We start from the raw sequence: 21710 nt of genomic DNA, 5'->3' as shown, positions 1-21710 counted from the left end.
GCGCATGCGTTGAGCCACCCCAGGCAGCGGCAGGCCACGCAGGTAGGCGTAGCTGATGGACTTCGATGCTTGAGACAAGGAAGCATGAGCCCGGTTCCAGCGCCAGGGCAGACGCACCGCAAAGGAAAATCTGTAAAAACAGGGTGTGCATTTCAGGCTTCATTCCTTTTGTCCTGCCGTGCCCACGGGTGAGTTCGTCGCTGACTGGGCTTATAAGGGCTGCGTGCTCCGTTGTCACCGCTGCGGTTCCTCGTCCATGCGCATGCGTTGAGCCACCCCAGGCAGCGGCAGGCCACGCAGGTAGGCGTAGCTGATGGACTTCGATGCTTGAGACAAGGAAGCATGAGCCCGGTTCCAGCGCCAGGGCAGACGCACCGCAAAGGAAAATCTGTAAAAACAGGGTGTGCATTTCAGGGTTCATTCCTTTTGTCCTGCCGTGCCCACACGATCGGCCATACGATCAGCTTCAACGCAGTGGTCGTCATGAATGCTGCTGTCGTCACAGGCACATACACTCGCAACCCACACATACACAACTAATCATTTTACAGGAACACGTTGTCCCACGGGGAATCCTCTGCGGAACCTCAAACAATGCTGGATAGCCAGGTACCTGCAAAATGCTTTGCATAACATCGATTCGCACAGATGGTGGAACCTGCATAATTTTTACAATCTTTTTTTTTTCCACCGAGCGAAAACGCAGAAAAGCACTCAATAAACGCAACGATTTTCCGATGCGAGATGAAGCCGCGAACGTTCTCCGTGAAAGCCTAATTTACTAGTCTCGCCTGCTTTGAAGAAGTTCCGGAGTAAAGAATTTACGGTATTTCGGTCGAATTTTAATGCAGTACGCCTCTTCACTAGCTTTACGAGTGAAAACAAGAAAAAAAAGAACTTCGACAGGGCTTTAATCTGGGGCACCTCAAAGTGCCCTTGCAGGCCGGTAAAACCAATTGCATCACGCTTTTATTTTATTATTTTTCTTAAGCACCGCCTCCCTGGTTCTTGCTTTAATCAATCACGTACTTTGCTGCATGCAGGACACGCCGTCTTTCTCGACACATGCCTCGTTCGAACAAATTTCTGTCGGCTATTTGCCTTAGATTACGGCGCGGCGCTCTTAGTAGGTGGCTTTGCAATAAAACACTCCAGTGTAACGGCGAAGTAAAGTGCAACACGGTCTCCACGTGCCCTATTTCGGCGCCACTTTTTCGTAAAGTGGGCGCAAAGTTGTTAGGATGGTGTGCATAATATTACGTCACTCTCATCCTACGCATTCACTTCAGCCACTTCGAACAGCCTTAATATGGCTTGATGTGCGGGTAGTGCTTCCCAGGAACGCTTTCTGCTTTTAATTTTTAGCGCGTCTATATGCTGAACACAAGTGCGCAAAACTGCTCGTCAAAAAAATGTATTCTACAAGCTTCCTTCCCGGTTTATGTACAAAGCAGGCTTATACAAGCGGTAATTTATTCTCTTCGACGTGCGCAGCAGCACATGTGTTTATAAATTTCTTCAAAAAGGAAAGAAAAGCCCCGCTGCCCACGCTCGGGCACTGCGGTCATACTGCACAAATGCATGTTTCAAATGGTGAGACCCGAGTTTATTAATACATTGCAGTGAAAATAATTTTACTTGCACCAACTGATATTATCAGCTGCGGAATCCTCTAACTGTGGCAGAATCACCCATTAGCTAAAAAATTATGAAGCGCTGATCATTAATTTGTGTTTATCTACGTTCAGGCAAATTTTTCATTGTGGAATTAAAACTGGCCAGAGCTAAAGGAATGCATCACGAAATTAGTTAATGACCACCGTCAAGATATCCCTCCTGCAAGCATGCGGAGAAAAGCAATGAGCGTGCCAATTAATAATTTCGCAAAAACTCAAGCAATGTGGATCAAATTAGAGTAATAGCCTTGTTGGATATCTGCAGGCACCCCCGCCGTGCGATGCTCGAGTTGGGAATATTTGTTCCAAAATTCATAAGGAAAATGTCAGTCGCCCTTTTGGACACAGCGTGCGAAAGGTCCTTGTATAGTCGCCTATTGTTTCAAGACTCGAACTAAGTTAACACCCGCATAAGTTCTCAGCTCTGATGTTTTGTGCACCTACCCTGCCATTGGCTGGAACCCTAGTTAATAAATGTTGCGAATACAATGTGTCCAGCCAGTTTAACAGATCAACGCCGAGGACCTCGAGGGAGCGCTATTTTGTAAACATACAACACGTCATCATACGTCTAACATTGTTAATGTAATGCTCCTTTAACTCAAAATGGCAGCATTATATTTTATGTGGTGCTACTGTATGAAAATCTATGTTACCTGAGTATGTGTATTAGACCTTAAGAAAACTTTGAAAGGAGAAATATTGATATTGTTAATGAACGCAATCAATCTATTACTGGAAGTTCCGGGTATTGTCATCCTCACAAATCATCTTTGAATGAATTGCTTTTCGACACTTTTTAGCTCAATTTTATTGATGTCTTGGCGTGTGTGGTCTTCAAAAAAATTTTAAACTAATACCTTCAGCTATCAAGCCGCTCTATAATTTCTGCATGCGTAATATGCGCGGATGGGCGCCCAGTATCGATTATTCGGATAGCTCGACCAACTAGTAGCCTTTGTGACTCGACATTTACGAAACACGATAGGTCTGCATCTATTCCCAACTGATGATCGGACTCTACAGGGTAGGGTAAATTGTCCAGGTGTAGAATTCCTGCCTTCCAAACAGAGAATCAACACTTCTCGTGCGTTGAAAAAGTGCATTAATTAACTCGCTGGCGCTTGGTGTTATTATATGGCTATTATGACGCATGTCAACACCGTAAAGCCTATAAGGGAGTCACTGCCTAGCGCTAATGTTGCCATTTACGGAGGACCTCACCACTGACATTACCGAAAGATTAAGGCATTAAGCAATTAAATCCGTTAAGCTTACTACGAATATTTTGTTTACCGGGGCTAGCTGTCTGTCTTTAGTGAAATTTTGACACTCACCGCACAATGACCTCTTATCTGTGCTTTTTGTACTGCAGCTATGGTCGCCGGTAATTAGAATGCTGCTTCGTTATGTCTGCCAACGTTAGTGCTTCTATACCGACTCGGTTTAACCTACTATCGTCGCTTAGTGACTACGATATTCTGCTGCTTATCAAGAGTCGCGGGCTCGGTTACTCACTGCTACGCCAGAATTTAGATGGGAGCATGATGCTAGCGCTACTCTCTATCGAGATTCCGCAGTCCATTACACAAATCCAGATAAAAAAATAATTCTCAGCACTCTTTCATATTGAGAATTCTTATTCTCTGAGAATTCTTTTATACTGAGAATGCTTTTAATCAAACATCACCGTATTCTTGCTAGCCCGCTACATACGAGAGCTCTCCTAGGCCTAGATGTAGAAAAGGCCTTTGATCGCAACAAGCACCGGGCCATATTGGATATCCTCACGGAGATGGGATTGGGTAAACGATTGCACAATATAGTGAAAGCCTTTCTCGATCGCCGTTCTGCTTGTCTCAGGCTAGGCGAACTCCAATCCCAAACCCTGGAACTTGGCAATCGTGGGACACCACAAGGGTCTGTCCTATCTCCCATGTTAGTTAATTTGGCAATGTCAAAAGTGGCTCGAGGTTTCGCGCAGATTGAGGGTATTCACTTTGCAATATATGCAGATGATGTAACAATCTGGAGTGCTGAAGGTAATATGGGACAAGCAGAGACCAAACTACAGGAAAGCATTTATGTGGTGGAAACAATACTTGAGAGTGCGGGACTGATCTGCTCTGATAAAAAAAAATCAGAACTATTGGTACTACGGAGGAGTAAGCGTGGGCACAAGCCGAGCGGTTATATCCCAGAGGAAGAACTCCGCATTGACATATACGCCCATAATGGAGAACCAATCAGGCAGGTGGAGACTATTAGAGTGCTAGGACTTCTCCTGCAAGCGAATGGATCTAATTGCAGGGTGATACAACATATCTCTAACAAGTCAGAAGAAGTCATTAGGCTTCTGCGTAGAATTGCCAACAAGCATAAGGGGCTAGGAGAAGACAGTGCCATAAGATTGGTGAATGCATTCGCCTTTTGCCACTTCTCGTACGTGGCAGGCATGCTACAATGGACACAAGCTGATGAGAACAAGCTAAACTCTTTAATCAGACGACTTATAAGAACTGCACTAGGACTTCCCATCAGCACGGCCAATGATTGCTTATCGCGCCTAGGGCTGCATAACACACTAGAAGAGATAGCTGAAGCTCAACAGCTGGCCCACCAGGAGAGACTAATGGGGGGGGGGGACACGACCTGGGAGGGCGTTACTCGAAGAAATTGGCGTAGAAATTAACAACCACACCAACGAAGAATTATTAACAGAATTGCAAGCGGGACTACAAGAAACAATAAAGACGACCCCGTTCCCTAGAAACATGCACCCGACACATACCTTCGAGAGATGGAAGGCAAGGGTGAAGGCACTCCTCCAATACATAGATCAACATAAGCAGTAGGCGGTGTTCGTTGACGCTACCTGGGTTAAAAATAAGGATGCGTATACCTCCGTTCTTGTAGATACTCAAGGTAACATACGGGATGCCATCACCGTCTATACCAAGGACCTAACACTAGTATAACAAGTAGCAATCGCCTTAGCAATCCGGGCTAATCGGTGGACACATATTTACAGCGATACTAGAACAGCCATACGCAGCTTTACTAACGGATATGTGACATGGATAGCAACAAGATTACTAGAGAAGGTCAACAGTGAGAGGATTGAAATCCGCTGGTTTCCTGCACATCTGGGGGTGGTGGACGGAGCTCGGAGAAACCTCAATGAGGTGGCAAATGAAGCAGCACGAGGACTTTCTAGCCGTACTCTTCAAGACCGAGCAACTTACACTTCACCCGGGGAACACAGGGATCGATTATTAACATGTAACGAAATCACGAATCACTATTTTTTAAGCAGAAGGGAATACCCATTGCCACACGGTAAGCTTTGCAGAGCCCAAGCGGTCACATTACGTTTGCTACAGACAAGAACATACCCAAGTCCAGATTTTATTAACAGGATCTATCCGGAGAGGGAAACTCAAACCAACTGTAATAAGTGCAATGGCATCATTACTCTTGACCACATGCTTTGGCAGTGCCCTGCGGTCTTCACAGACTGTGACTAAGAACATGAATGGTGGCGGCAAATGCTACACAGTGAATCACTCTCTGACCAATTACGGGCCGTCCAGAAGGCCCGCGATGTAGCTGAAGGGCTTGGCCTGACAGTCCCAACGTGGGAGCGGCCCGTGTCAACCTATGGTTGACCTGCAGGACCGAATAAAGCTATTCATACCTTACTCTATATACGGCGCTTCCCCTATATCATTTGTGTTTCTTTGAGACATTAACCCCTTCAGGCACAAAATAATTGTGTTTGTTGATTTAGTTTTATTGTATTTTTCGCGTTATATCACCACAAAAAGCACGCAGCTTCATAACGGTCTAAGAATCTTCAATTATTCAGTGAGTCTTGTCAAAATTGCAGAAAAAATACTCCTTGCGATAAATTTGTCAGAGGAGTGTCAGATATGATAACATCGATTATTTCATGTCTAGCATAACTGGAAAGTACATATCCAACCGCTACAAAAATTTACCCGATTTATATCATTGCATAAAAGCAATGACAGAAATGAAGGCGGTACATGGTGGCATACTGACACCGAAGACAAACACCCAGCCACCGATACATTAGCTCATTTTGCTAAAGGGCTTTTGCACATAATATTAAGGCTTACAGGAACTCGTGGGTAGGAACATAGTTAATATAATCAACTCAAGCGGAAAAGCTCCCCTTAGGGCCCATGCATCGAAATCGGCCACTGCAAGGGCGCCGCCATGTTGATACTCTGTGCAGGCCTGCAGGCGCAGACGACGAGATACGATTCAGTGGAGACGCGCAGCCAATGCGATCCTGAGCCTCCCTGAGTATGGTGGCTTCATTTAGATTAGGCAGCTGCAAACGCATTCTTTCACAAATTGCAACTCCTACATCGACATTTTATATATTGCTATCGTATATTTCTCAAAACTGCGGAACTAACTTTACACATCGGTCATACGTACGTACTACACGTAAATTCTCATTTTATGCATCACATTTTCATTATCTTATATAAAGAAGTTTTGGAATTTTACGTGCCAAAACCAGTATTTCATTATGAGGCACGCCGCATAGTGGGGGACTCTGGGGTAATTTTCATGACCTAGGGTTCTTTAACGTGCACCCAATGCACAATACATAAGCGTTTCTGCATTTCACCTTTCTGAATCCCCGCCGTGGCGGGGATTGAATCCCGAGCCCACGGGCTAAGTAGCGCAAAGCAATAGCCACTACGCCATCATGGCGGGTATTTTAATTATTTTTAGATTAAAAAGTCTAAGGTAGCAAACATGGCGACGTCCTTTCGGTTACCACTTTTGTCGCCCAGATTTACGTGGGAAAGATGAACTTTTAGCTACTTCATTCTGTTCGTAATTGTCACTAGATAACAGCACCCGCACGTACTGCTAGGTTCCTGTTGCCGGCTAATTAAAATACGCAAGCAAAAAAAAAGGTCGTGCACGAACAAAGTCCAGAGGTGACATCACCCGCAGCTACCCGTTCAACTGTTTTCTCGGTGCCATGGTATCTTGTATACATCAAGCGTAAGAATTGCTTACTGTCCTTGTCCTTGCATGCTTTGCTGGAATATGAAATCTTATATAGTCAATAAAGATGCACTGATCCCGCCTTTAATGGTGGCGAGACTCGAAGATTTAGAATACCATGTGAAGCGCATGATAATGTATCATGTTCTAGTGCATATGCCTAATTTATGTGCAATACACAAAAAGTATTACACCATATTGAACAGCGCTTTAAATAAACACGTTAAACACAACACTGGCGCTTCCTTTGCTTTTTCGTTAATTTAATATATGGCATCAAACTTACAGCCTATCGCTCTAGATCAAACACCAAATTATTTCAGAACAAATACGTTGATATTATTATGTGTTTATCTTTTATTTAGAGTCTCAGTTTTGCTTAAACCAGCCTTTCATACCCGTTTCATGACCCTAAGAGAAGCAAAATTATAGACAATATTTCGTGTGCGCCACAAATGGAGTAATGAGACCTGGCACAAACAATCTGCCTAGCTGTAGAAACATTGCGAACTTACTTTGAAGCGGTAGCAGCTTGTCAAAAGGATGCAACGTAGCTGACCGATGCAATTGTAATCTCTATAAGCGCGCGTGCAAAATAGGAGGATGATTTTATGCTGTATGTACTGCAGCATAATTGAATTGAACGCCTGCATTGAACGCCTCATCAGCACCTATTCAATTATCGAATATTTTCTGATGAGAAAGTAGATGCAGGTAAACAGTGAAAGCAGGGGAAAAAAATGACCTGAGGTAGCACACTAATGGGGGTGGTTGCTCCGTATTTGGGGAAGGATCATGTAAGGAAGGGTGTGTCGGATAGTGAAGGCAGGAATACGAAGGAATGAACCCATCTAAAGACGAATGTCGAAGTTAATGCGGTTGACGTTAATGCGTTGACATTAATGCGAAACACTAAACTCCGTTAATTCGATCCGTGTCTGACGCCGGGTACTCTCTGGCGTTTCTCAATGCACGCGCTGCACCATCTATAGCTGTGACGCCACGAAGGCCGCGCGCAACGTGGTTTTGCCGGTCATTAACGTCAGCCAAATACGCAATAGCACATGCTCCGTTACCTAAGAAGGCCTCAAATACATATATTGAATACCGACATAGACCAAGCGGTTCATATCCAGTGTTCCGAGTTAACATCAAAGAGATTCATTGATTCATTCATTCATTCATTTACATAGACGGACAGACAGAGATATATATATAATCTCCGGAAAGTGAGTGAAATACCCTAAGAATTGTAAGAGTCAAAAGAGCACCTGCAGACTTCTTTTATTATGATTAGCATTCTTAGGATACTTCACGCACTTTCTGGGGGCTGTAAAACTGTTTCTTTGTCTGGTCTGTGTCTCTAACTGTTTTACCGCTAATTTCGGTCACTGGATAACCCACGGCCTAGTGGTTCGAGCGTCCGGCTTCTGTGACGAGGGAACCGGATTTAAGAATAATTTTGGGGTTTTAGGTGGAAGAGTCATGATATGATTATGAGGTACGTGGTAGTGGGGGACTCTGGAATAATTCAGACGACCTGGTGTTCTTTAACGTGCACCCAATGCACCGTACACGGGCATTTGTGCATTCAGCCCCCATGGAAATGCGGCTGCCGCAGGCCGGATTCGATCCCGCGCCCTCGATCTGAGCAGTGCAACACCAAAGTCATTACGCCAGCACGGCGAATGGAAGAGGGTTCGAAACCGGTCGTTGGGCCAACTTGTGTCACAAGTATGATATTGCGTATGTGCCGCTAATCAGTTAAACCGTTTCATGCCAACTTGTACTGGGTATCTGCCATTGCTTATAGGCCGTTCTTCAATATGAACCTCTTCAACACTATCTTGGGTCACTGCGTATGTGGCGCTAGGTGTGTGCTACACTTCAATGAACGTCTTTTGCGCCGACTTGGGTCCCTAGCTGCGTATAACTAGGTATGTGTCGCTCTTCAATGGTCCTTCGTGAGGCCAACTTGAGGCTCTGGGCAGGTGCCGCTAGGTATGGGCCGTTCTTTAATGACAAAAAAAGAATCCTCTAAATTTTTCCGGTGGTAGGCGGAGTCGAACAACCGTGATATAGATTAAGACAACCTTGTATGAGTCAACATTCATAAACGCGTCACACGGGTACTTGACTGCGGCAGCTCCAGATGGCACAGCGTGTTGAGAGGTTAGGGCGAGAAAGGATCCCGGCTGCATACCCGCTTCATACATGACACGTTTCGGTCGTGGCCTTATGGTGTGTCGCTACATTGACGTCAACATTCATCGTGACATGGGCTCTGCCGGAATATTTACCTTTATCGATCTGGTTTCGCGATATCTGTATATATTCGGAACATCCGTTCTTTTTGTAACAATGCAGAAACAAGTGACATTTTCTTCAGTGCAATAATGCTGGTCGCATTAACGTCGACATTCATTGTGAGAAGGGTTCTGCCGGTTTTCGCTTCATCAGACAAGTTTTCTTTAGTTAGCACTCACCAGAACGGGCAACGAAATGAAAAACATCAATAGCAGAACCAATACTGTACTTGCAGTTTAGTTCTGAAAGAATGCATCAAGCGATGTAAAAAGACCCTACTTGTTTCCAACACTAACACGTGGAAGACTAGAAGTGTGGAACCGAGGCAGTTTAAGCTAAATAATCTTTAGCGACGTGATAGACTAAATATTATACGAATATTAAACATGGAGTGTTTATGTCTGACAGTCGAATACATCTAGTAATCCGCACGGTTACTAATTCCCTCATATCAGATACCAGCTTTCGAGTTATGTAATTGCACAAAACATCCCGCGAAAGAAAAGAAAGGATACACTCCGCATCAGATACGGAATATTGCACGGTAGGATGCGTCATGTTCTCGCTACTCACACTCAGTTAGCTGCAAATCCAAAATCAAGAAGTGGGCTGAGAGATGGAGTAGCACACTGTGGCATAAAGGTTAGAGACATTGATAAGGTGTCTCTGAAAGACTGGCCAACATTTCGATTAGAGGACCTACGACGAAGATAGGTCCCCCTATTGAAACGTTGGTCAGCCTTTCTGAGGCATCTTATCCCTGTATATAATCAGTTAGCTACAAGGCTCTTGTTTGCGTTTTTATTGCGACTCGCTGTCTGCGCCGAAGCCCACTGCTGGTTCTGACACCGTTGTATCCAGTGCCTTAATGGCACGGGGTTCGTTGCGGCACACAGATACGCACAAAAGAAAGAAGCCCTCTGGGATCCACAGCTCGGGGTGACATTCAGGACGGGAGATATAGGGCTCAAGATAATGAACGTCAGATATAGCTGCTAGCAATGGTTCTCTGGCAACGCAAGATAGACGATTGCTGGTTAGGCGAGGGGCTCACTAAGTATAATAATCGTTGCAGTTTTGCTCGCCAGTGAGGCCAACTGGCGCCATGTACTAACTGCTGGTTTTACATTGGCCTTATTTGTGCTACACTCTATTACATTGTTTGCCAGACAACAGAACACGGGATGTAGCTGTGGGATTCCTTCTTCGATTATCGATGTTCTGCCTGTCGAGAAAAAGTGCCAACTGCTTCTCCTTTCTGACACAGAGAGAGAGAGGGGGGGATAGGGAGAAACAAATGCAAAGAAAAGGCGGGGAGGTTGACCGGAGGACATATCCGATAGAATACCCTGTGCTACGGAAGAGCAAAATGGGCACGGACGATGTGAGAACAAGGAAATGGTGAATAATCTAGAACTTTCGGTGCAGGTGGTGTCACACTGTCTTGTGAAGGGACCACATACTCATACACAGTATCAATGCCCCACCGAAGACAACGTCACACAGTGCACAGTCGCAAATGCTGCGTTACTTAATCTCTTAGGTAACGCAGCAGCACCTTTACAGCGGGTGGTGCTGATGTCTGTGTTGGCCAGTGTCGAGAAATTTCGATTTCCATGAGTGGGCGCTTGTCCAGCAGATCTAGTGCACTTGAGAGCGTTATTCTTGGGTGGTTGAAACGAGAGCACTCACAAAGAAGGCGCGGACTTGTTACGCTGCACCCACCGAAAGATGTGCAGTGCGACTGACACGAACACGTCTGCGCCATCAATAGCAGTACTTTCTCGGAAGCCGTTACAAAACTCTACCGAAGGGTTACAATATTCCTCAGTTTTTATCCTCAAATCGCTGGTTCTTAAAAGCAAAACTGATAAGCAAACGTTGCAGCACGCAAGTTGTAGTCGTAAGGCCCGTTTAATGCTCTCTTTATGACGTGCGTTATTTAATACGACCGATTCCCCCAAACGTCATGCAAATAGCTTAGTTGGCTTGCCTCGATCTTGGCTTACAACCTTCATTACTTTACTGAATCATCGAAAAACTACCACTGTACCTGCAGCCACCTGAATTCCCATTACCTGCACCCAAGGACAATTTCCTAAACAACAAGAAGAAATAAATGCCCAGCGAAATTCAGTTGTCATGGCAGCAACAAGAAATAATTAGATGCTTTCTGTATTCGTTTGCGATTTATATCTGAGCAGTGGCGTAATAGGTCACCTAAAATATCGCTTGCTTCAGCTGTACGCGTGTGCCATACTAACTCTAACCATAGTGTTTACGCTTTTAAGCACCACCTTGCAGACGTATATTTTAAAAAAGTTATTTGGGCAATTAATAACACTTATTTGGAGACGCTTTTTAAACTTATTTTTACGTTACTTCGCCCTTTAACTTATGTAAGATAAGTTATGCAAACTATAACATTCACAAGGCACCCAACAGTTAGCTGAAAGACACACAGCACGTTGAAAGGCAAGTGAAATTACATTGGTGAAGTAACATCTTTTGTTGCTGTTGTCGTCGTCGTCGTCGTTGTTGTTGTTGTTCGAGGGCACGTAAAGCTAGCAAATTCGGGGACAAAAATAAGGTACGAAGAGGGCAGGCGCTTCTTGAAATTCTTAATAACATAGTTCAGGGCAGCACGGTTTAATCTTTTGTATCTTGTTAAGATTTGTCATGTCTGTATATTTGTTTTTGTTAAGTTTTGATATTTATTCATGTACCTTTTGGTATTCCTTAGATAAAAAAAAGAATACAAGGACATATTAAACACTTTCCAGCATTTCCAATCTTTGTCTAGGCTTGATTTTCGGCTTATCCCACCCAGTAGCTTGTGCGAATGGCACACTACAACGTACCAAGGCTGAACTCTCTGCCTCTGCCTTGAAGAGCTATCAGTCAATGAATCTATCTATCTATCTATCTATCTATCTATCTATCTATCTATCTATCTATCTATCTATCTATCTATCTATCTATCTATCTATCTATCTATCTATCTATCTATCTATCTATCTATCTATCTATCTATCTATCTATATCTATCTATCTATATCGATCTATATCTATCTATATCGATCTATATCTATCTATATCTATCTATCTATCTATCTATCTATCTATCTATCTATCTATCTATCTATCTATCTATCTATCTATCTATCTATCTATCTATCTATCTATCTATCTATCTATCAGTCACTCAATTATTCAATCAAAAAATCAATCACTCAAGAAAATTATTGATATGAAAACAGATTATTACAATACTATTTGGACCGATACAGAAAGAAGCTACAATCCGGTCTAATATGAAATTGCGTATGTCAGATGCAGAGAAAATACGAATTATGTTTTCAAGAAGCGAATTCCGCGTGCTAACCGGCACCGAAATCATACGTAGGCCACGCAGCTTACAAGACATGTAGTTGCATAAAAATATTAGAGGAAAAGTTTCGCAGCCATATAATGTACCAGACACAGTCGCAATAGCTTTAGCCATCACGTGAATCATTGTTATATAGATTATGAATTTTTCTACAATTTCGCATCGACTCGTTGAGACAGCATATTGCAGCTGATTTTATTGTTTTGTGTGATCCGATTAGGTTACATGCACAACATTTCTCTTTATCAATAGGAAAACTTGTTAACTTGATGTATATTGCGCGTTTTTAGAACTCGTCGTTCAGTCAGGATGGATGCATGCGATTTCCAAGCACAGATGTTTGGACATCGCTGGAGGAGCCTTCTGCCAGCCGGCCTTTCTTTCGTTCTTCATGCTCTTTTCATCGCTGACATGCAGCAAAGTGACCTTACTTTGTCACGTTGGGTATGTTTGATATATTTCCACCATGTATGTACATAAGTCCTTCCTATGAATAAACCAGTAGTTGACAATCGGCGCCTGTGTTGGCTTGTCTTTTATTGGTTCTACTGCTGCGCAATTTTTCTCAGATCCTTACACTTCAGTGCTAATTCTTTTTTCACACAATAGAAGTGCTCTGCAAGTCGTCTCGGCTACGCAGAGCAATAGAATAAGTACAAATAAGGCTCTCTCGCAGCTCCTGCTGCTGTTGGACAAGGCGCCTATCGTTTCAGATAAACGCCTCGACACGCTTTTCTCAGACACGAAAAAGCTTTTCGACCCACACAGGCAGCCATTCAGTGCCTTCTTCGCAGAAGTGTGTCTACTCACTTGAGTGATTATTCTTGGGAGCTTAACACTGGCAAACGGGATAAGCCTGTGTGATATCTTTACGACGAGTCGTTCAATCGCACCCCTTCCAGTTTCCTTTAGTTCATACGTGACCCGAAACGATGTAAAGCTATGTTGGGACGAAACCTGCTCCTTTGCCTAGCTCTCCCTGTCCACAAATCTTTATTAGCAGAGGCATGTTCGCATTCGTTTACGTAGTCACCATGTTTAGATCCCTGCTGAATGGACTATGTACACTTCGTAGCACTGACATGTAATGTATCTGTCGTGCTAGATATGCGGAAATTCCGAAAATTTTAATGGTCTTAAAATATCAGTTATTTTTGGTGCTGTTTATTTTTCACGACAAATTGAAAATGATCTAGTTTTCACACTGCCCGCAACAATTATTCGTAGCAGGACCAATTTCTATTCTATCCAAGTATATACAAGTATGAGCAGACTATTAGTATTCACTTAACTACCACTTCGCTTGACTATAGGGAATACAAAATTAAACGCATCTGACGCAGCAAACTTAGCTCCAAAACAAAAATTTTTTACGAGCGCAGTAGAAATGTTGTCAAACATTACAACTTAAAACAAAAAGACAGCAGATTCCAGCGATTCCTTCGACAGCGACAGCTGCCTTCTCTCGCAAGGGAGATCACCATTTTAGTTTCGCTGGCTAAATTTTCACAAAAATAATTTCGTTCAACCACTACCAGAAACTGGACAAGAATTCAGGGGAGCACTTTTATTTATATGTATTAGGTTCCAGTAGGAAAGTGAACAAAAAATACATATATTTATTAAAATATATAAGGTAAACCATCCGATAAGTCGAAACACCATGCTAAAGCTTGCTATCGCTGTCAAAGCTTCGCTCTTCGGGTGAAACGTAGATGGAGAAAGCCGAAGCAATGATGTTGGCCATCACCTGCAGGAAGTCAAACTTTTCTTTGTATTTCTCCTGATTACATCATTAGGTATTAATTATTAATAAAAAGCCGGAAAGAAAGCCCGCCAAATGCGGAAAATTCGAGCGGCACTTTTTACAACTAATTATGTAGTTAGGTGAAATACGAAAAAAATATAGTCCAAAACAGTTTAACTTAGTTAACTTAATTAGTGTGATGGCAAGAGAGAGAGAAACTAAAAGGGAAAGGTAGGGAGGTGAACCAAGGACGTGCCCAGTGAGCTACATAAACTTAGGAAGCAGGAAAGTGGAAGAATATATAAGAAGGAGAGATAATAAAAAGTAAAGAGTCAGCCGCAAAGGGATGTCCATGGTCACAAGCTCTGGTACAGTCCAGTAGCAGCGATGGCAAGCATTTCCTTGGTCCTGTCCAGCTACGTGGCATTTATACATTTTTTTTAAATATGGCACAATTTACGTAGAATGCATGGTATATGAATGAGCAAGGATACAACGTACGCATTTTGTAGAGTAATAGTTACGAATATAAGATACAAAAGGACATAATAATAATTATAATAATAACAATAACAACAACAACAACAACAATAATAATAATAGTAATAATAATAATAATAACAATAATAATAATAATAATAATAATAATAATAATGCAAGGAGAAAGGGGCGTCACAGGGTCGGCAAACTTAAACGGAGTAGCTATAGAGAGAATAAACGGGGTTCCCTATACAAACATTGGAACATAAAGCGACAAAAGGCAAGGACAAGTGGCTGCACCACAGATTGTCCGAGTCCCGGCTCATATACAGAATACCAAACAATTACACGAGGCCGCTCGGCGGTGCGAGTTGAAAAGAGGCTTTTCCTGCATTTTCCTTACACTCTGCGCCTACACCCGCGATTTGGCATTTCGCACTAAAACAAGCACCCGTCTTTCGTAAACTAAGCACAACTGTCACAGCGTCCGCCTTCCATCGCATCCAATGCTGCTTCCGCCAGCATTCCTTCGCACGCGACGCGTCACATTCCTCTTCGTGCGTCGCGCCAATGTGCGCGAAGCACTGCTTGAGCGAACGACGTGAGGATGAAAGAAGGAAGGCATCCACCGGGAAGCTCCGAGGGAAGTGAGGAAGGAGTGGAGGAGTGAGGGGACGAGAGGTCGGTGAACGAGAAAAAAAAGGAAGGAGGACGGCTGCGTTGGTGCTAGAAGAGGAAAGAAGCGACGCGCTCTGGGAGTCGGTGCGTGTGACGTCACAGCTCACTTCCGGTTTCCGGCGCTGTCGTCACGCCTCCTGTGTCTTTTCTTTTTTTCGCACGCCGGGTCCGCCCGCAAACTCCGGCTCATTCAGAGCGCTCGGCGTTTGCACCGCGGTCGGTACGCGATATTCCAGCTTCACCGCCTGCTCTGCGGATTCCGTCTCCGGATGCACATCCGCTACGGCCTTTCGTCGCTTTTCGCGAGAAGCGCTATCGCCGCTGGCAAGTCTGGTGTAAAGTGAACTCTCTCGGCTCAAGTTATAACACCTTTATCAGTGCCGGTCGGAACAAATCTCGCCTCATTTCTTTTCGTTTTTCCTTTGTCACAATGCGAAGTCTTAAAATCTGCAAGATTGCGCTACGCATACGTCTATCACCATGCACTTTTCTTCTGCGTCACAAAGGTTGACGTATAGCTTCCCGGTTTTCCGAAGACTCAGCAAGTAACAGAGAGAACAGTGCCGGTGTGTATGTTTAAGTGTGCAATTGTCACGGAGTAGCGCGCACACTTGTTGATTGATTTGAACGAAAGGGTAATTTTTACGCCCAAATTCTGGCTGCTCAACCAAAATGTCCCTTAGGCACCATCATCGGGTTTTTCTGGATTCATCGTGAAGAGGGCCCTGCTGCTGCATGGAGTCAACATGAGGAGAACAAACTTACGAACCACGACGTGAAGACAGCGTCTGTATAATTGATGACTTCAAATGGTAGTGCATTTTCCCCAGGCGCTGTTCTATCCCCTCTGCTTCTTGAGATTAAGTTCTACGAATTGTGAGCAGGGATATTACGATAGGTTACTAAAGTGTTGTGATAATTACGCTCAATATTGCATTTCACGAACCTTGCTAGAGTCGTAGTGCAATCTCCGTGCAAGTGTCGACACGTTCCCGAACTGAGCCAGGAAGAAACAACATTTCTTGTTCTTGAAGGGTGCAATATGTTCTCAAATACCAGCATTGTTGTGTCGTCATCGCAGCGTTGAAGCATCTGGCTGGCGGATTGTTGAGGTAAGATAACGTTTTCTTATTTTTCGCGGTATCTTCTAAAGATAATTTTTTGACTGCGAACAATGCTTTATTAGCGAGCTGGTCACCGCGAGATTTCGGAAGTATATTGCGCTGTGATTTTGCGCTGACAAAAGAAACTAACAAATAAAATAAATATTCTAGCATATTTTTTACCTTGCCCCTTCCCCCCCAAAATTAACTAAGGTACCTCTTGAACTAAGTTTGCCATACTTAGTTATTACGTGTTGCATAAAAAAAAACTAAGCTTTCGCCCATGTCGGCACATCATTGCGCCCAAAGTAGTACTTTTACTCGTCGAAAAGCATATGGTGAAGACACATCAAGTGGCACTTGTTCGCTCTCTTGTACGTTTACGCTGAAGGCCAATGTGAAAGTTTAAGCATCATTACGTAGAAATGTAGGAAAAAACGAAGTTATTTTCTCAACTAAAAGCTTACATATGTTTAAAAGCATGGTGATGATTAAAAGGAAAACTATACGGGCTCATGAAAAAAAAATTTTCTACTTAAAATATTATTTCTGACTTGGGGATCGAACGGGTATCCAACAATATTATGCTACAGCCGCTGTATACCAACTGGATCAAGATAGTAGTGGAAAAAACGAGTAAAACATAATCGATAACGCGAAGCGCTGCAACTGGAATTAACCAAACGAGTTTTGCACACAAAATTCACAATGAAAAAAAAAATTACCAGCCCTTCGCCTATCGCAAAATGTGGGTCAGCGAAGCATGTCCTGCGTGCACGTGACCTTCGTCACGGTTAAGTAACCCACAGGTGACGGTGCCGGATTGCTTCGGCTTCCCGCTCCCTCAGCTCGAGATGTTCTCGTTCCTGTAGGATTGCCTAGGGTAGGCGGCTCTAACGGCTGGATCGGCGCGCCGACGGCGAGCCCTTCCATGGGCGAGTTTTCGCCGCCACTCGTCGAATGTTGCGTGTTCCTCGGCGGAACGCACAACGCGTGGGCGTCAAATCAGTTTTCCTACACTGAACTGAACGAAAACGAAGCCGGCACAGTGCGACATACGCTTTCGTGCCTTTTCCCTCTCCTGCGGAATCGAAACGGCTCTGGTTGGTTGCGCACTTGGCGTGAGAGCGCGCCTGTGCAGCTGGAATCCTTGCTAAATTAATAACTCACGCTCCGGCGCCAGCACAGCTGTCAGCTCACCAAACCGCCCTTTCCCGCAGCTGCTCTGCTCTGGGAGCAGATTTTCTTTTCTTTTTTTTTGCGTGACAGCAACCAAAACTTGTAAGCCAGTACAAGCTTCGCTTGAAAAAAACAAAGGGGGGGGGGGGGGTCTTCAGGCGACAGGGAAGCATCTCAGTGATCTATAAAAAAATATTGCGCCAAGCAGATGTCATTGGCGTTTATATGTGAATGATGTCACCAAAACCGAAATCAATTCGTTAATTGGGGCGTAATGTATTAACTGCGCGTTCTTGTACTCTTTTTCGCATTTAGCTTCCTTCTTTTTCTTTTCTTATCCGACGTTCACGCTTAGCTTCGGCGCACATGTGTGGCTTGATTTAGATAATCAGGGCAGTGGGACCACAAAGTAGCGCCGAGCGAGTGAATATCCCTCACAAAATAAACCCAAAAGATACGAAAACAATTGTTCAAAAGATGAGTAAGCAGGCGGAATACTTCGGGAGAAGAGCAAAGTAAAGCCAGTTCCACGCAGTGAAAGCTGTGGAAACAGCGAAGCTGGTGGTCGTTTTCTGAAGTTTGAACTCGTGTTTAGCGCGATTTTGATGGAAGTCATTTGTCTCGTTGTCGTTTTGCTATACTCGAGCTTCGGTTCCGAATTGCGCACCCTGTTCAGTTGCGGGAGGTTGTGATCAAACCACGGTCTATCACACACTTTGCAGCTGTGGCCGCGCTCACCGTCGAGGAATTTTCTCTTGAACCGTCCATCGGCATCCTCCGTGGAAGGAATCTCTCTGCGTCGACGTCTCTGCTCGGCCTCCTACTGTCTAAGTTGGGGGTTAGCTTGCCTCTGCTGGCCCTTGACTGGATTGTCTTCTCTTGAAAGTGGGGTTTGGCTTGCCTCTACCGGCGCTTGGCTTTCGCTTCCCTTTAGCGATCCTCGGTGGTAGCGGCTTCCCTCCGCTGGCACTTTGCTTGCGCTTCTCGCTCTCTAAGCTCGTGATTTGCGCGACGTCAACGTTGCCCCTCTCATGCGAGCTCCCGCTGCCACTCGCGCCGAGGGAAATCCATAAGGCGGAAAGGCGCGCGCTGGCGAAACACTTGCTCCTATACCCCACTTCCCCTCCCCCGGCGCGCGCTCTGTTTAGACTGCTCCACATTCCACCCCCTATCCCGGCGCGCCCTTTGTTGTTCCGCTCCCATCCCTGCGGGGCCCCGGATGGATGGATGGATGGATGGATGGATGGATGGACGGATGGACGTTATGAGCGTCCCTTTTGGAACGGGGTGGTGGGTTGCGGCACCAGGCTCTTGCTATTATACTGCCTATGGTCCTACCTCAGCGCGCCCTCTGGCGGGGAGCTCCGGAACCTGCCCCCCTGCTTGATACCGGACGCCGAATGCTCCACTTAGAACAGCTCCGCTGTTAAAAAGCACCTCCTACCCTGGCCACGTTGAATTAATGCATGTCTTGTGTCGTGTCTGAAAGCGAGAGAACGAAAGAAATACAAGGCGCTTATGTGAGCCTGCTTTAGCCGGTAGATTTCGGAGGGAGAAGGGAAGGCCAAAAATATGGGATAAATATACAGTTTACCGAAAATTAATTCCTGCGCAAAAAATAACGTATGCACAAGGAGGTAAGCAAAACGAGAACGAGGTGAAAGCAAGAGCCAACGTTTCAACAAGTGAACATGTCTTCGTCAAGGCGACAAGTCCACTTGTCGAAACGTTGGCTCCTGCTTTCGCCTTGTTCTCGTTTTGCTCATCGTTTTGAATTTGCATCTCCCGCCTTCCCCCTGTTTTCCCTGGATATACACAAAAAGTACGTAAATGTGTCCTCCTTGGGTACGCTTTATTTGCGTGAAAAGAAATTATGCTCTGTAGACGACACCAACATGTCCAAGATCAAGCCCTTCTGTAAAAGATAGAAAGTGCACAGGCGCAGAACAATTTCAGTGAGTGACTTATTTGCATGAAATCAAAAATTTCCGCAACTGTTGCGCCACCGTCTTCTCAACAAACAATAAACTGTTCTATGATCAAATGGTAATAATATTAGGTAAGATGAAATGTTGCGGCAGTAAAGCACATCTCGGAAACATGGTTAAACAGTCAACATAGAAAAAATAGTAACAACACGGCACATTCTGTACTTTCTACAATAAAATACAAGTCGTTCAATCAAATTAATGAACTCATAAAAGACATAAATAAATTTTTTTATTATGCGACTGCAGCTCTTGGGGACGGAAAAGCTGCAAACAAAGGCGACACAACAGTTCAGCACTGTGAGGTGTTGCTTGCGCCTCGTGTATCGTCACCTAGCACTGCATCGTCACATTATCCATGAAAAATTGCCGCAGACCGGTCGTCACCGAAGACATAAGGCGTCCTCGCGAAAAGCAATGATGACGAGCGTTCCTGAAAAGCCTCTTCTCTTTTTGTACGGGAGTTATCTATACAAATCATTGTTCAGCTTCGCACTACGTCGAAAGATGACCGAATACGTTAGGTTAATTGTTACCGTCTTTTGAACATACTAGCCCTAACGCGATAAGCACAAACAGCAGCAACCGAAAAGCATGAAAACCGAAGAAGAGACATTTGATCTCTTAAGCGGTAGCCCTGCGTGACATTTCAGTAGGACATTTTTGTCATATTGAAGCGAAGAGTCTTTCCATGCGTGATATCAGCCCGAACACACTCTACAAAGGCGCCGAATGTGGCACGTGCTGGTTCCATATATATCTATTATCAATGAATCGGATCTTGTAATAACCTAACTGGATGAATGCTCCATTAAAAGCATCGTCTATTGACGTTATCGCAGCACCGCCTGGGCGACCGATGAAATGTATTACGTGCTGTGTACCCGACTTCTACACTTATATTTGCACGCTTATTTCCCTCTGGAATTGGTAGGCTCGAGAGCCCGGTGAACGGTTTGGCGAGAGTGCGCGCCAGCTATAATATATGAGCACGGCAGGCTCCGAACAGCTGAGTGTTTGCCTACTGCATGGTGTCAGATATAGGGAAACTCCATGAACCGGCTCCAAGGCAGCTTCTCTCAGAATGAATGGCTTCCATGCATCTTGCTTGCTTCGTCCTCAAAGAGCCAACCAACTCTTGAGTGACTGAGCTTGCCGAGCATGTAGCTGGCGAAAGGCGCCTACTTATCACGAATAATTTACGAAGTTTGGCCGGTAAATAAACGACGCAAAGCTCCAGGAAAAACAGAAGATTGGTTACCTGAACCGCTCCCCACGAACCCAAGACAACAATTTATTGTAGCCGTGCTATATTTTATGAGGACTTACCTTGTGCGTTATATATCTTAGAAAGAAAATAGACCTTCTGCGAAGGAAGCGATGTAATGAAAAGCAGGTGGAAACACGAACCTGAATAGCAGGAGCGCAGTAAAAAGAAAACGGGGAAATATAGAGTGGCATATAGGTCCCATTGTACGGCTACTTTAGTCGGAGATCTTTGTGTAATAACCTGTTTGCTGACAAAACAGAGATGAGAAGCTTGATATGACAAATGGGAAAATAAGGTTAATTTAGGCTTAAGCCCTTCCAGCAGCGTCGCTCAGAGGAACTTCGAACCATAACAACAAAAATAAATGTGTTGAGAAACATGACTGTTGTATCAGGGTATGCTCGCTTTTACTGGTTTCGCTAGATTATAACCATGATTGTGGGAATAGGAAGTCGATAAGTTCATCTGCAACCAATATTTCAGCCTGTTGTGAGGATCAGTAAGTCGATTCCACTGTTACGACTGCAACAGAAAGCGCGAAAACCAAGGTTGCGGGCAACGAAGAGGAAATTGCTCATTCACAGAGACCTGGGATTTCAGTCGGCGAAAACAAATAAATAAATAAACAAACAAACAAACAAGCAAACAAACAAAAGAATTACAAAGCACGGGATAAATTCAAACAGATAAGCGCAATGTACTGGGTTTCAAGTTCCGTCAAGCAGCCTGAAGTGCCTATATATAGAGCACAGATGCTCTGGCATGCACGCTTTCTGGTGAGGTGTTCGCTTATGCAAACGAAGATGTATTGTTCCAGAAGGAGTGAGTGAAGTGAT

The 21710-nt window shown here is 44.3% G+C and overlaps 2 protein-coding genes across 4 annotated transcripts in view; one reads left to right on the top strand and one right to left on the bottom strand.

The window, feature by feature from the left end:
- Positions 1-21710, bottom strand: part of LOC129383766 (uncharacterized) — a 644189-nt gene that overhangs the window by 439733 nt on the left and 182746 nt on the right. For 2 of the 3 annotated variants that reach the window (XR_008611637.2, XR_011890258.1), the window contains one exon: positions 13982-14179. The exons of the other annotated variant lie outside the window; for it this stretch is intronic. The gene's annotated coding sequence lies outside the window, so the exon portion shown is untranslated. Of the gene's footprint in view, positions 1-13981; positions 14180-21710 lie in introns of those variants that run through there. 3 annotated transcript variants of the gene reach the window in all.
- The window catches only part of LOC126527057 (trissin receptor-like), an 85500-nt gene continuing 79062 nt past the window's right edge, over positions 15273-21710 (top strand). Inside the window, exon 1 of the mRNA XM_050174778.2 lies at positions 15273-16446. The gene's annotated coding sequence lies outside the window, so the exon portion shown is untranslated. The remainder of the gene's footprint in view (positions 16447-21710) is intronic.

This window comes from Dermacentor andersoni, chromosome 9 (genome assembly GCF_023375885.2).
Source record: "Dermacentor andersoni chromosome 9, qqDerAnde1_hic_scaffold, whole genome shotgun sequence".
Classification (NCBI taxonomy): domain Eukaryota; kingdom Metazoa; phylum Arthropoda; class Arachnida; order Ixodida; family Ixodidae; genus Dermacentor; species Dermacentor andersoni.
Note: the sequence above shows the minus strand (reverse complement) of the source record. Positions and strands in the feature narration are given on the sequence as shown.